Raw genomic sequence first — 12,876 nt, 5'->3', positions numbered from 1 at the left:
TGTTCTACCAACCAGAGTGGAAATAATTCTTCATATGGGAGAAAACAGGCAGAGCCCACCAAAAAGAACAGGCTTAGTTGACGGATGCATTAGTCTTAGACTGCAGGTTGTGATAATAGAGTTTAAAAGCAAGACTTGAAAGTAATAAACTGTTTCCAAAGAACTCTCTCTCAGAACAAAACTACAAAATACTTAGAGTGATATAAAAAATATTCACAGCTTTAGTATGTAAAGTTAAAATGTATGGCCTTCAGTGAAAAATGTGTACATGCAATGAAGCAGGGATATATGACTAATAACAAAGTGAAAAATAAATTAGCAGAAACAGGCCAAGAAAAGATAGATAAAAGAAACAAGTAAGCAAAGATACAACTATTAGAAGTATAAAAATATAAACTTTATGTTCAAAAATTAGAGGAAAGCATGAACAATATAGAGAACACTATAATATGAAGGATATCAAGGTATACATTGAACTTCTATAGATGGAAAATACATTGTAATCATGGGATTAGCAACATTTTGGCACTAAAGAAGAAAATACTACAAATTTGAAGACATCAAGAAAATTTGTCCAAAATAAAACATGAGAATAAAGAGACAAAAAAATATTTAGATTATGTGTTAGCTATGAAAAATATCAGATGCCAGCATTATATATGTAATTGAATTCTTATAGGATGGACAAGAGACAAAAATAATTGAAGGAATAATGACCAATTGTTTCCAAAGTTGTTGAATACTGTAAACACACAGATCCAAGAAGCACAATGAACATCACAGAAAAGATGTTAAGAAAGAAACTACACACAGATATGCACATTATCATATTGTTGAAAACTAGTGATAAAGAATCTTACAAACAACCAGAGAAAAACATTATTAAAAGGGGGAAGATAATCATAAAATAAACAGCAAACTTCTTATCAGACAGTGAAAGTCAGAGGGCAGTAGACTGGCATCTTTAAAGTACTCATGGAAAAGATAACTATCAACTTACTACTCTATACACAGTAAAAATAACTTTGAATAATAAAGACAAAAGAAAAGATGGGTTTCAGACATAGAAAGCAAAGAGAAGTCTTCACCATCATAGCAGCGTGGCAAGAAATGTTAAGGGCAGTCCTTCTGGCAGAGAGAAGATGGTATCAGATGGAAATTTGGAGATAAGCAAAAGAATGCATAGCAACAGAAAAATTAAATATGTGGGTGAATTTAAAACAGTTTGGGTATTATTTTTCTCATTAATATTTCTTTAAAAATAATCGGCTATTAAAGGGAAAGCAATACTGCACTGGGGCTTTCTAATATATGTAAAAGTAAATATATACAGCAAAAATAGCAAATAGATCATGAAGGGGAAATGGAAATATGCTATCATAAAGTGTGTATGCACCTGACTAGGTGGTGGTGCAGTGGATAGAGCATCGAACTGGGATGCCGAGGACCCAGGTTCGAGACCCCGAGGTCACCAGTTTGAGCGAGGCTCATCTGGTTTGAGCAAAAGCTCACTAGCTTGGACCTAATGTCGCTGGCTGGAGCAAGGGGTTACTCTGTCTGCTGAAGGCCTATGGTCAAGGCACATATGAGAAAGCAACCAATGAACAACTATGATGTCACAATGCACAATGAAAAACTAATGATTGATGCTTCTCATCTCTCCGTTCCTGACTCTCTGTCCCTGTCTAACCCTCTCTCTGACTCTCTGTCTCTGTAAAATAAATAAATAAATAAAGTGTGTATGCTACATGTGGTGAAGTATAGTATAATAATACAATTTGGGAGTGACATCAGAGAAATGGCACAATAAGGAGTGATACTGATAAATCTCCCCAAAAATTCAACAGGATATTCAACCAGAGACAGAAAAATCTATCCTTGAAGCCTCCAGCAGTTCCACACTAAACACAAAGGTATGATCGAGTGAAAATTTGACTAAATATATAATCAACCCCGAAGGAAATAAGATGGAGGAAGAAACACTAACCTAACAAAGGGCTGCCTTCCTCACTAACCTAAATAAGGGCTGCTTTCACTGGGAACTGAGAGTATAGGAACTAAGGCGGGCATAGGGTGTGAATAGTACCAGGCTGCGGCACAAACGTCCGAACCAGGCTGTGGCACGGACTTCCAAGCTGAGGAGAAACTGTGCTTTGGCAACCCAGTCAACACAAGCTAATGCTCACGCCAAATCCAGACAAAGAAAAACAAGTGGGGCAAGCCATCCGCCCCGATCTCTTGGTCAGCGCATGCAGATAGTGTGAGAAAGATTCCTCCTAGAGTCCCGGGAGTGGGTGCCCGTGTTACCAGACAGAGGGGCAGAGACAGAAGCCTTTGTGTGGGCTGAAACCGGAGTCTCAGGGTCGCCACTGCACCCTGAAAAGCGGCACACGGGGAGTGAGCAGGAGCGAAATTCCCTATGCTCGAATTTTTCCATGCGGGCAGGGTGCCTCACCTGGAGTGAGAGGCGGCCGGCCTGATATCCTGGTCAGCAAGCGCAGATAGTGGGTGAGAGATTCCCCCAGGAGTGGGTGCCCATGTTCCCAGACAGAGGGGCAGAGTCAGAGGCTTTTGTGTGGGCTGTCACCAGAGTCTCAGTGTCACTGACCCTGCGCCCTGAAGAGCGGCACATGAAAGCAAGATTCCCTATGCTTGAACCTCTCCAGGTAGGTGGGGCGCCTCAACCAGCCATACAAGCTAACAGACCCGTTAGCTAAACAGAAGGATTAGCTTAACCCACAGTCTGCTTGCCTCCCAACTGACCTATGCGACCCTAATTGACAAGATCTCTCTCAGGTCAGTGATATAAGAAAAGAGGGGAGATATTTTTAGTACCTCTTGTTATGCTATGCACATAGGTGTGGGGGCAACCTCTGATTGGCAGAGCTTGCATACTCAGGGCTATATGTTAAAAAAAAGGGATTCAGCAGCTTGTAAGTCCTCCTACTTTGCAAACAGTGACTAGGGCGTCTTCTACCCAGCCAAAACAGGTTAGGTTACTAAGTGCCAAAAGCCTGGGGAAAGGGGTCCCACAGAGTGCTGAGGCATTCGGGACGTGCCTAGAGGCACATAGAAAGACACCTTGAAAACAATCGGCTCCCAGCCCTGCCTGATTATGCTACAGGCTCTGACTGACTGAGCCTTACCAGAGCCCTGCACTGAGGGGGAATAGAGTAGGGACTTGCCAGCTCTTTGAACCTCTTACTCTCCAGGCAGAGGCAGCAGCAACCCCATAGCTGGATTATCAGGTTGCTAATTCAGGAAGGAAAGACTAGGAGAGAGGCTCCGGGAAAACGAAAACGGATTCTCTCATTGTGAGCCGACAAATGCTAATGAGCCTTGACTGCCAACGAGACTGAAGCCCAATATATGACATCGCCATAGAGACTTATCAACTGCAAACCTCAACCTAAATGTGCTACAGGGGCAGAACCTGGGGTACAGAGTCACCGAACAGGAAGGGGGTGAGAAAAGAAAGAGCAAGAAGATAACCTCTCAAAATCAAGAATAATCCACAGACTTTATAACCTATCCCATTTTATTATATTTGTTTGTTTGTTTCTCTTATCTTCTTGTCTTAATTATTTTCTTCCTTTTCCAATTTGGTTATTTAATTCTCTGCCGGTCTTACTATCTCCTCTCCTTGAACTACACTACCCATAAGTGTTACATCTCTCATTATCTTTCCTTTCCTTTTCCTTTCTCTCTATGAGAGTTGCACTCCAAAACCCTTAACTCTCTCTCTCTCTCTCCTTTTATTCTTTTTTCTTCTTTTTGTGTTTTCCTTTTTCTTTTTTTCTCCCTCTATATTAGTTTCTTCTTTTCTCCTTTTCCTCTCATTCAATCCTCAATCACGAACAAATTATTTTATTTGGGACTCAAATTTTTCTTTGTGTTGCTTTGGGTTTTTTTTTACTTCACTTTTCTTTGTAACTCACTAGCAGTGCTCCCAACCCTGGCTCTCCATTTTATCTAGTTGTTGCTCCATTAAATACAATAGTAATTTTTAAATTTTTCCCCATTTTTCCTGTTTCCCTCTTATTCCGCTCATTATATCTCTTAGTTAACCATCACCTAAAAGCAAATCATTTTATTCTTGACCCAAATTTTTTCCTTTTTTGCATTCTGTGGGTCCATACCCCTCCATACCCCCTTTTTTGCCCCTTTATCACTTCTCCCCAACACAGGCCCTCCATTATAGGTAGTTTTTGTTCTATTTAGCACAATATAATTCACAGTTTACTACAAGATTTTCTCAAGAAGGAAGGGAGAAGAGAGGAGTGAAGAAAAAGGGAAATAATAATTTTTTTATTTTTTTAACTTTTCATTTTTTATTAATTATCATTAGTACTATCAACAAAACCACCCTCAGATGCCATTAAGGAAAAGGAAATCAAATATCATGGATACAAAAGACAGAGTGGTAGCACAGATAGATGAGGAAAAATCTATGGAGAAAAAATTTAATATATTGGAAACCTTGGAGCTAAATGACAAAGAATTTAAAATAGAAATCCTAAAAATACTCAGAAATATACAAGAAAACACAGAAAGGTAATTTAGGGAGCTCAGAAAACAACTCAATGAACACAAAGAATATATTACCAAGGAAACTGAAACTATAAAAACAAATCAAACAGAGATGAAAAACTCAATTCACGAGCTGAAAAACGAGGTAACAAGCTTAGCTAATAGAACAGGCCAGATAGAAGGTATGATTAGTGAAATAGAAGACAAGCAACTTGAGGCACAACAGAGAGAAGAAGAAAGAGACTAAAAAATTAAAAAAAAAAATAAGAAAGCCCTACAAGAATGGTCTGACTACATCAAAAAGAATAACATAAGAATAATAGGTATATCAGAGGGAGGAGAGAAAATGGAATGGAGAACATATTCAAACAAATAATAGATGAGAACTTCCCAAGCCTGTGGAAAGAACTAAAGCCTCAAATTCAAGAAGCAAATAGAACTCCGAGTTTTCTTAACCCCAACAAACCTGCAACAAGGCACATCATAATGAAATTGGCACAAACCAACAATAAAGAGAAAATTCTCAAGGCAGCCAGGGAAAAGAAGAATACAACATATAAAGGCAGGCCCATTAGATTATCATCAGATTTCTAAACAGAACTCTACAAGCTAGAAGAGAGTAGACCCCAATATGCAAAGTCCTGAAAGAGAGGAACTTTCAGCCAAGAATACTATACCCATCAAAGCTATCCTTCAAATAAGAAGGAGAAATGAAAACATTCACAGATACAGAAAAGATGAGGGAATTTATCTTCAGAAAACCCCTACTCCAGGAATTACTAAAGGGGGTTTTCCAACCAGATACAAAGAACAAAACAAAACAAAACTACCAGTAAAACCTCTACCAAGAAAACAATAAAACCAAATTTAAACGGTGACAAGAAAAACAAAAAAAAGGGGCGGGAGAGGACTGAAATTAACAGTAGCAAAGGATGATGGAGTACAGAAGTACTCACAAGATAGTGCATTACAATGAACAGGGTAGGAACCCTTTTCATTACTTAATGGTAACCACCCTGGAAAAAACCACCACAGAAACACATGATTTAAAAAAGACAGCAACATAGAAAAGAAGTATGAAATACAACCAAACAAAAACAACGATAGAAAAACAAAAGAGAAGAATCAAACAAGACACAAAACTGACAGAAAGCAATGTATAAAATGGCAATTGGGAACCCACAAGTGTCAATAATTACACTAAATGTAAACAGATTAAACTCACCAATAAAAAGTCACAGAGTAGCAGAGTGGATTAAAAAAGAAAATCCAACTGTATGCTGCCTATAAGAAAATCATCTAAGCAACAAGGATAAAAAAAAAATTCAAAGTGAAAGACTGGAAAACAATACTCCAAGCAAATAACAACAGCAGCAAAAAAGCAGGCGTAGCAATACTCATATCTAATAATGCTGACTACAAGACAGCAAAAGTACTCAGAGACAAAAATGGTCATTTCATAATGATTAACAGGACGCTGAATCAAGAAGACATAACAATTCTAATATATATGGACCAAACCAAGGAGCATCAAAATATATAAGACAGCTACTTATTGACCTTAAAACAAAACTGACAAAAATACAATCATATTTGCAGACCTCAATACACTGCTGACGGCTCTTGATCGGTCATCCAAACAGAGAATCAATAAAGATATATTGGCCTTAAAGAAAACACTAGAGCATCTGGATATGATAGACATCTACAGGACATTTTCCCAAAGTGACTGAGTATACATTTTTCTCCAGTGTACATGGATCATTCTAAAGAATTGACCATATGTTGGGCCACAAAAATAACATCATCAAATTCAGAAAAATCAAAGTTGTACCAAGCATATTTTCTGATCATAAAGCCTTGAAACTAGAATTCAACTGCAAAAAAGTGGAAAAAAACCCACAAAAATGTGGAAACTAAACAACGTACTTTTAAAAAATGAATGGGTCAAAGAAGAAATAAGCACAGAGATCAAAAGATATACATAGATAAATGAAAATGACAATACAACATATCAGAATCTATGGGATGCAGCAAAAGCAGTGATAAGAGGGAAGTTCATATCACTTCAGTTCTTTTTGAACAAACAAGAGAGAGCCCAAGTGAGGCACTTAACTTCACACCTTAAGGAACTGGAAAAAGAAGAACAAAGACAGCCCAAAACCAGCCGAAGAAAGGAGATAATAAAAATCAGAGCAGAAATAAATGAACAGAAAAACTATAGAAAAAATTAATAGAACAAGGAGCTGGTTCTTTGAAAAGATCAACAAAATTGACAAACCCTTGTATGCTACTGGTGGGAATGTGAGTGGTGCAGCTACTTTGTAAAACAGTAGCAGTTACTCAAAAAGTGCAACACAGAGTTACCATTTGACCCAGCATTTCCACTTCTACGTATATTAAAAAAAAAAGAAAGAAAAAAAGACCATATATATCCACACATATTTGTACACATTATTAATAATGGCCCCAAATTTTAAACAGCTCTAATGTACATAAATTGATAAATGGATAAGTAAAATGTTGTATATCCATAAAATGGAATGTTATTTAGTAACATAAAGCAATGAAGTTCTGACACGTGCTCAAATATGGTTCAATCTACAAACATTATACAAAGTGAAAGAATCCTGTCACATAACCCACATTTTGTATCATTCTATTTATGTGTAATATCCAAAATTGACTTTTGTTGAAAATATTTCTTGGGTAAAGAGTCACTTTCTATTGGGTTTTGCTAATTGTTGGGATATACTGTGGTCATATTTATGCCACGATGGGAGACTCTGCTGAAGAAGGACCTGAACACAGGAAGGAACACAGCCAAGGGACAAAGAAATCTTTCCAAAGATGCATTTTGAGAACAAGAGTCCATCTGGGCACCAAGCGATACCAATTAAATACACTAACTAACTCCCAACTTAAGCTGGGTTCTTGGCATATGCATGTGAAAGAGCCCTGACTCATATAGTTTGTTAAAAAACCAATGGTTTAGTTTTTACTTCCATTGTATTTAATATATTACAGATATAAGAAATGAGTTCTACAGAATTTTATTGACTGTAATAGTGATATCATTTTGTGAATATTTATTTTGTAGTAGAATTACTGATCAGCAAATGGCACTAGATTCTATCTAGGGATACACACATACACAAATAGTTACATAATTTTTTTCTTGAGATGAGAAAATTTAATATACATATATTTTTAGTATATATAAATATATAAATTATATATATAAACTATAATGCTATAACTTCAATTATATAATAATCAAAGTCATATTAAATTAAATACATATACATTGCATTGGAGTGATGTCAGAAGAATGGCAGAGTGAGAGATCCCTTTATCTCTGCCTTGGAAATTTCAACAATTTGAACAGATATAATGCAGCAGAGGAACCCCAGCTGGGCTCACAGGTGTGCCTGAAAGATGCATGCACTGAAGCAACTACAGGTATGCAAGGAGTGGCTGGGGGCAGAGAGGGAAGGATAGCCAGGAGGAGCAGCAGAGAGATATGGGGATGCATGCTCAGGAGTGAAATACTAGAGCTGCAGCTGAGTGTAGAAACAGAGCAGGTGACATAACTTAGGGACTCTGCAGGGCCTCCTGCAGTCTGCCCACAGCCCGCACACTGGGGAAGGAAATGGAAATACAAAGTGTCACTAGCGCCCAGTTTCCCAGAATTTGCCTTCCTTCTCTCTTGGTGTCAGGGTACATTTGTAGCATACACAAGAGATAACTGCACAGAACCACTATTTCCCCTGCACAAAGGGGGTTCTCTGTGTCTGGTCCTTAGTCTGCCAGGGCACAGGGGAGAAAATGCAGAGGGCCTAGGTCACCATTGCTGAGAGAAGAACAAAGAAGGTGACCTGGTCCCCCCAGTCCACCTCACCCCCAACATCACAGCATCACACTGAGAGCCGGCCAGGGATTTCACAGAGCTGAAATGAATAATCCAGCACTGCCTACTGGAAAACAATTTTAAAAATCTCTTGGAAATTAACTACTAAGAGCCACTCATAAACACCTACACAGAGAAAGAGTCCATCAAATACCATGAATAATCAAGAAAGAAATTCAGTTCAGAAAGAAAATGAAAATCTCCAGAAAGCAATCTTAAACACAAGGAAACTTGGGATATAAATGGCAGAGGACCCAAAACTGAAGCTTTGAAAATACTCAACAAAATACAGGAAAACATAGATAGTCAATTTAATGGACTCAGAAAATAAATTAATGAACAAAACAAGTACTTTACCAAAGAGATTGAAATTTTTAAAAAGAACCAAACAGAGCCTGACCAGGAGGTGGCACAGTGGATAGAGTGTTGGACTGGGACACAGAGGACCCACATTCGAAACCCCAAGGTCACCAGCTTGAGCACAGGGTTGCTGCCTTGAGCCCAAAGGTTGCTGGCTTGAAGCCCAAGGTCGTTGGCTTGAGCCCAAGGTCACTGGCTTGAGCAAGGGGTCACTTGCTCTGCTGGAGCTCCCCAGTCAAGGCACATATGAGAAAACAACCAATGAACAACTAAAGTGCCGCAACAAAGAATTGATGCTTCTCATCTCTCTCCCTTCCTGTCTTTTTCTATCTGTTCCTCTCTCTGACTCTCTCTCTGTCAAAATAATAATAATAATAATAAAGGAACTAAACAGACATCCTCATTATCTAGAGGAAGAACTCAATAAGCAAAATGAAGAATGAACTCATAGGTATAGCTAATAAAACTTGCCAGGCAGAGGAAAAAATAAGTGATATGGAAGATAGGCACTTAGAGATGATGCAGAGGGAAGAAGAGAAAGACTCAAATTTTTTTTTAAAAAAGAGCATTACAAGAATTGTCTGACTCCATCAGAAAGAGCCATATAAGAATAATGAGTATATCAGAAGAAGAAGAGAGGGAGAAGGAATGAAGAGCCTATTCAAACAAATAATTGATGAAAACTGCCCAAACCTATGGAAAGAGCTAGCTTCTTGAATCCAAGAAGCAAACAGAACACCTAATTACCTCAATCCAAAGAGTCCTTCCTTTTACAGGACACATGGTATTACAACTGTCAAAAATTAATGACAAAAATAATCCTCAAGAAAGCCATGGGAAAGGAGAAAATAACAAAGGAAGGTTATCATAAGACTTCTTAGCAGAGACTCTACAAGTCAGAAAAGCATGGCCACAGACATTCAAAGTACTGTAAAAGAGGAATTACCAGCCAACAGTTCTATATTCATTGAAGTTATCCTTCAAATATGATGGAGAAATAAAACCTTTGCAGACATACAGGATCAGAGGGAATTTATCACCAGAAAAACCCCTTTTCAGGAAATACTAGAGCTGCGGCTGAGTGTGATTATTCTACCTGATACAAAAGAAAAACATCACAAAACTATGAATAAGATTTTCAACAAATTTGCTAAAAAATGACTGGGTCAAAGAAAAAAATAAAAGCAGAGATCAAAAGATATATAGAGACAAATCAGAGTGACAACATGACATACCAAAACTTCTGGGATGCAGCGAAAGTAGTAATAAGAGGGAAGTTTATATCCTTACAGGCTTATATCAAGAAATAAGAGAGATCCCAAGTATACAATCTAACATCACACCTTAAGCAACTAGAAAAAGAAGAATGAAGGCAACCCAAAGTCAGCAGAAGAAAAGAAATAGTAAAAATTAGAGCAGAATCGAATAAAATTGACAATAACAACAACAACAACAACAAACCTATAGAAAAAATTAATACAACAACAAGCTGGTTCTGAGGAAAGCTTAATAAAATCAACAAACCTCTGGTTGGACTCACTTAGGAAAAAAGAAATGACTCATAAACAAAATGAGAAATGAAAGAGGAGGAGTTACCACAGACAGATATTCAAAGGACCACAGTAGAATACTATGGAAGATTATATGCCACCTAGAAGGAATGGATAACTTTTTAGAACTATACAATCTTCTTAGACTAAATCATGAAGTGGAAAACTTAAATAGACTGACAAACAGTAAGGAAATTGAAATAACTATCAAAAACCTCCCCCCAAAATAGAAGTCCAGAACCAGATGGCTACACTAGTGAATTCCACCACACATTCAAAAAAAAATTTGTTACCTATCCTTTTCAAAGTCTTCCAAAAAATTGAAGAAAAGGCAATATTCCCTAACTCATTTGATGAGGCTAACATAACCCTGATACCAAAACCTGGCAAGGATAACAAACAAAAAAAGAAAATTACAGACCAATATCTCTGATGAATACAGATGAAAAATCCTAAACAAAATACTAGTAAATCAAATAAAACAAAACATTAAAAAAGTAATACATCACAATCAAGTGGGATTCATTCCAGGACCACAAGCATGGTTCAAAACATGCAAATCGATCAATGCTATATACTACATTAACAAAACAAAGGACAAAAATTATATGATCTTATTAATAGATGTTGTAAAAACATTCATTAAGATACAACATCCATTTATGATTTAAACAATAGTAAAATGGGTATAGAAGGAAAATATTTCAACATAATAAGTACCATACATGACAAACCATTAGCCAATATCATAATGGTGAGAAGCTGAAAGCTTTTCCTCTAAAATCAAAAACAAGAGGATGACCACTCTTGCCACTCTTATTCAACATAGTTCTGGAAGTCCTAGCCAGAGCAATTAGTCAAGAGAAAGAAATAAAAGGCATCCATACTGGGAAAGAAGAAGTAAAGATATCACTTTCTGCAGATGACATGATTCTGTATATAGGAAATGCCAAAGACTCCACTGAAAAACTATTAGAAACAATAAACAAATACAGTAAAGTCTCAGGATACAGAATCAATATACAAAAATCTACTGTTTTCCTATATGTCAACAATAAAACCTCAGAAAATAAAATTTTAAAAAAATTTCTTTTATAGTTGTAACAACAACAAAATAGGAATAAACTTAACAAAGGACGTGAAAGACCTATGTATCCTGAAAACTATAAAGCTTTATTAAAAGAGATTTAAAAAAAGCAATTAAATGAGACATTTTGTGTTGGTGGACTGGAAAAATCAACACAGTTAAAATGGCCATATTACCCAAAGCAATATGCAAAGTTAATGCAATCTCCATTAAAATGCCAAAGTCATTTTTTAAAGAACTAGAACAAAAAAAATCACCAGGTTTATGTAGAACCATAGAAGACCCTGAATAGCCAAAGCAATCTTAAAGAAAAAAAGACAAAGCTTGAAGTAGCACACAACTGGACTTCTAAATTATACTTCAGATCCACAATAATCAAAACAGCATGGTGTTGGCAGAAAAACAGACATGCAGACCAATGGAACTGAGCCCAGAAATAAAAGCATATGTATATGTGCAAATAACTTTTGACAAAGGAGCCAAAAATATACGATGGAGAAAGAAAAGTCTCTTAAATAAATGGTGCTGGGGAAATGAGAAAGCCTCATGCAAAAGAATAAAACTTGATTATAGATTGTCCTCATGCACAAAAATTAATTCAAAATTAATCAAAGGCCTTGGCCGGTTGGCTCAGTGGATATACTGTTGGCCCGGCATGTGGACATCCTGGGGTTTAATCCCCAGTCAGAGCACACATGAGAAACGACCATCTGCTTCTCTCCCTGCTCCATCTCCCCATTCCCTTGCTCCTCCCCTCCCGCAGCTAGTGGCTCAATTGGTTTGGGCATCAGCCTCAGGTGCTGAAAATAGATAAGTGGATTCAAGCATCAGCCCCAGATGGGGGTTTCCAGGTGGATCCCGGTCAGGGTACATGCCAGAGTCTCTCACTATCTTCCCTCCATTCCCTTAGAAAAAAAAAGAATAAAAAAACCTAAATATAAGGTCTGAAACAATAAACTACATAGAAGAACACCTAGGTACCAATCTTAGGAAACTCAGTCACAGAGAACATTTTATGAATTTGAACTCAAAGGCAAGAGAAGTAAAGGCAAAAATAAGTGAATGGGACTTTATCAAACTAAAAAGTTTTTGCACAACAAAAGAAACTGACAACAAAACAAAAAGGCAGCCAACCAAATGGGAGATGGTAACCACAAACAACAGCTCTGACAAGTGGTTAATATTCAATATCTATAAAGAACTCATAAAGTTCAACAACAAGCAAACAAACAATCCAATTAAAAAATGGGGAGAGGACCTGAACAGACACCTTTCTCATGAAGACATACTAACAGCAAATAGATCGATAAAAAGATGCTCATCTTCCCTAGCTAGTAGAGAAATGCAAATCAAAACTACAATGAGCTACCACCTCACACCTGCTAGATCAGCTAAAATAAGTCAATCAGAAAAAGCTAAGAACTATATGATTTCACTCA

The 12,876-nt window shown here is 37.2% G+C and overlaps 1 protein-coding gene across 1 annotated transcript in view; it reads right to left on the bottom strand.

Annotated features, from left to right (window-relative positions):
• Window positions 1-12,876, bottom strand: part of POF1B (POF1B actin binding protein) — an 84,346-nt gene that overhangs the window by 4,876 nt on the left and 66,594 nt on the right. The window lies entirely within an intron of this gene.

The sequence above is a fragment of the Saccopteryx bilineata genome, chromosome X (genome assembly GCF_036850765.1).
Source record: "Saccopteryx bilineata isolate mSacBil1 chromosome X, mSacBil1_pri_phased_curated, whole genome shotgun sequence".
Taxonomy (NCBI): Eukaryota; Metazoa; Chordata; class Mammalia; order Chiroptera; family Emballonuridae; genus Saccopteryx; species Saccopteryx bilineata.
This window is presented reverse-complemented; position numbering and strand designations above follow the sequence as displayed.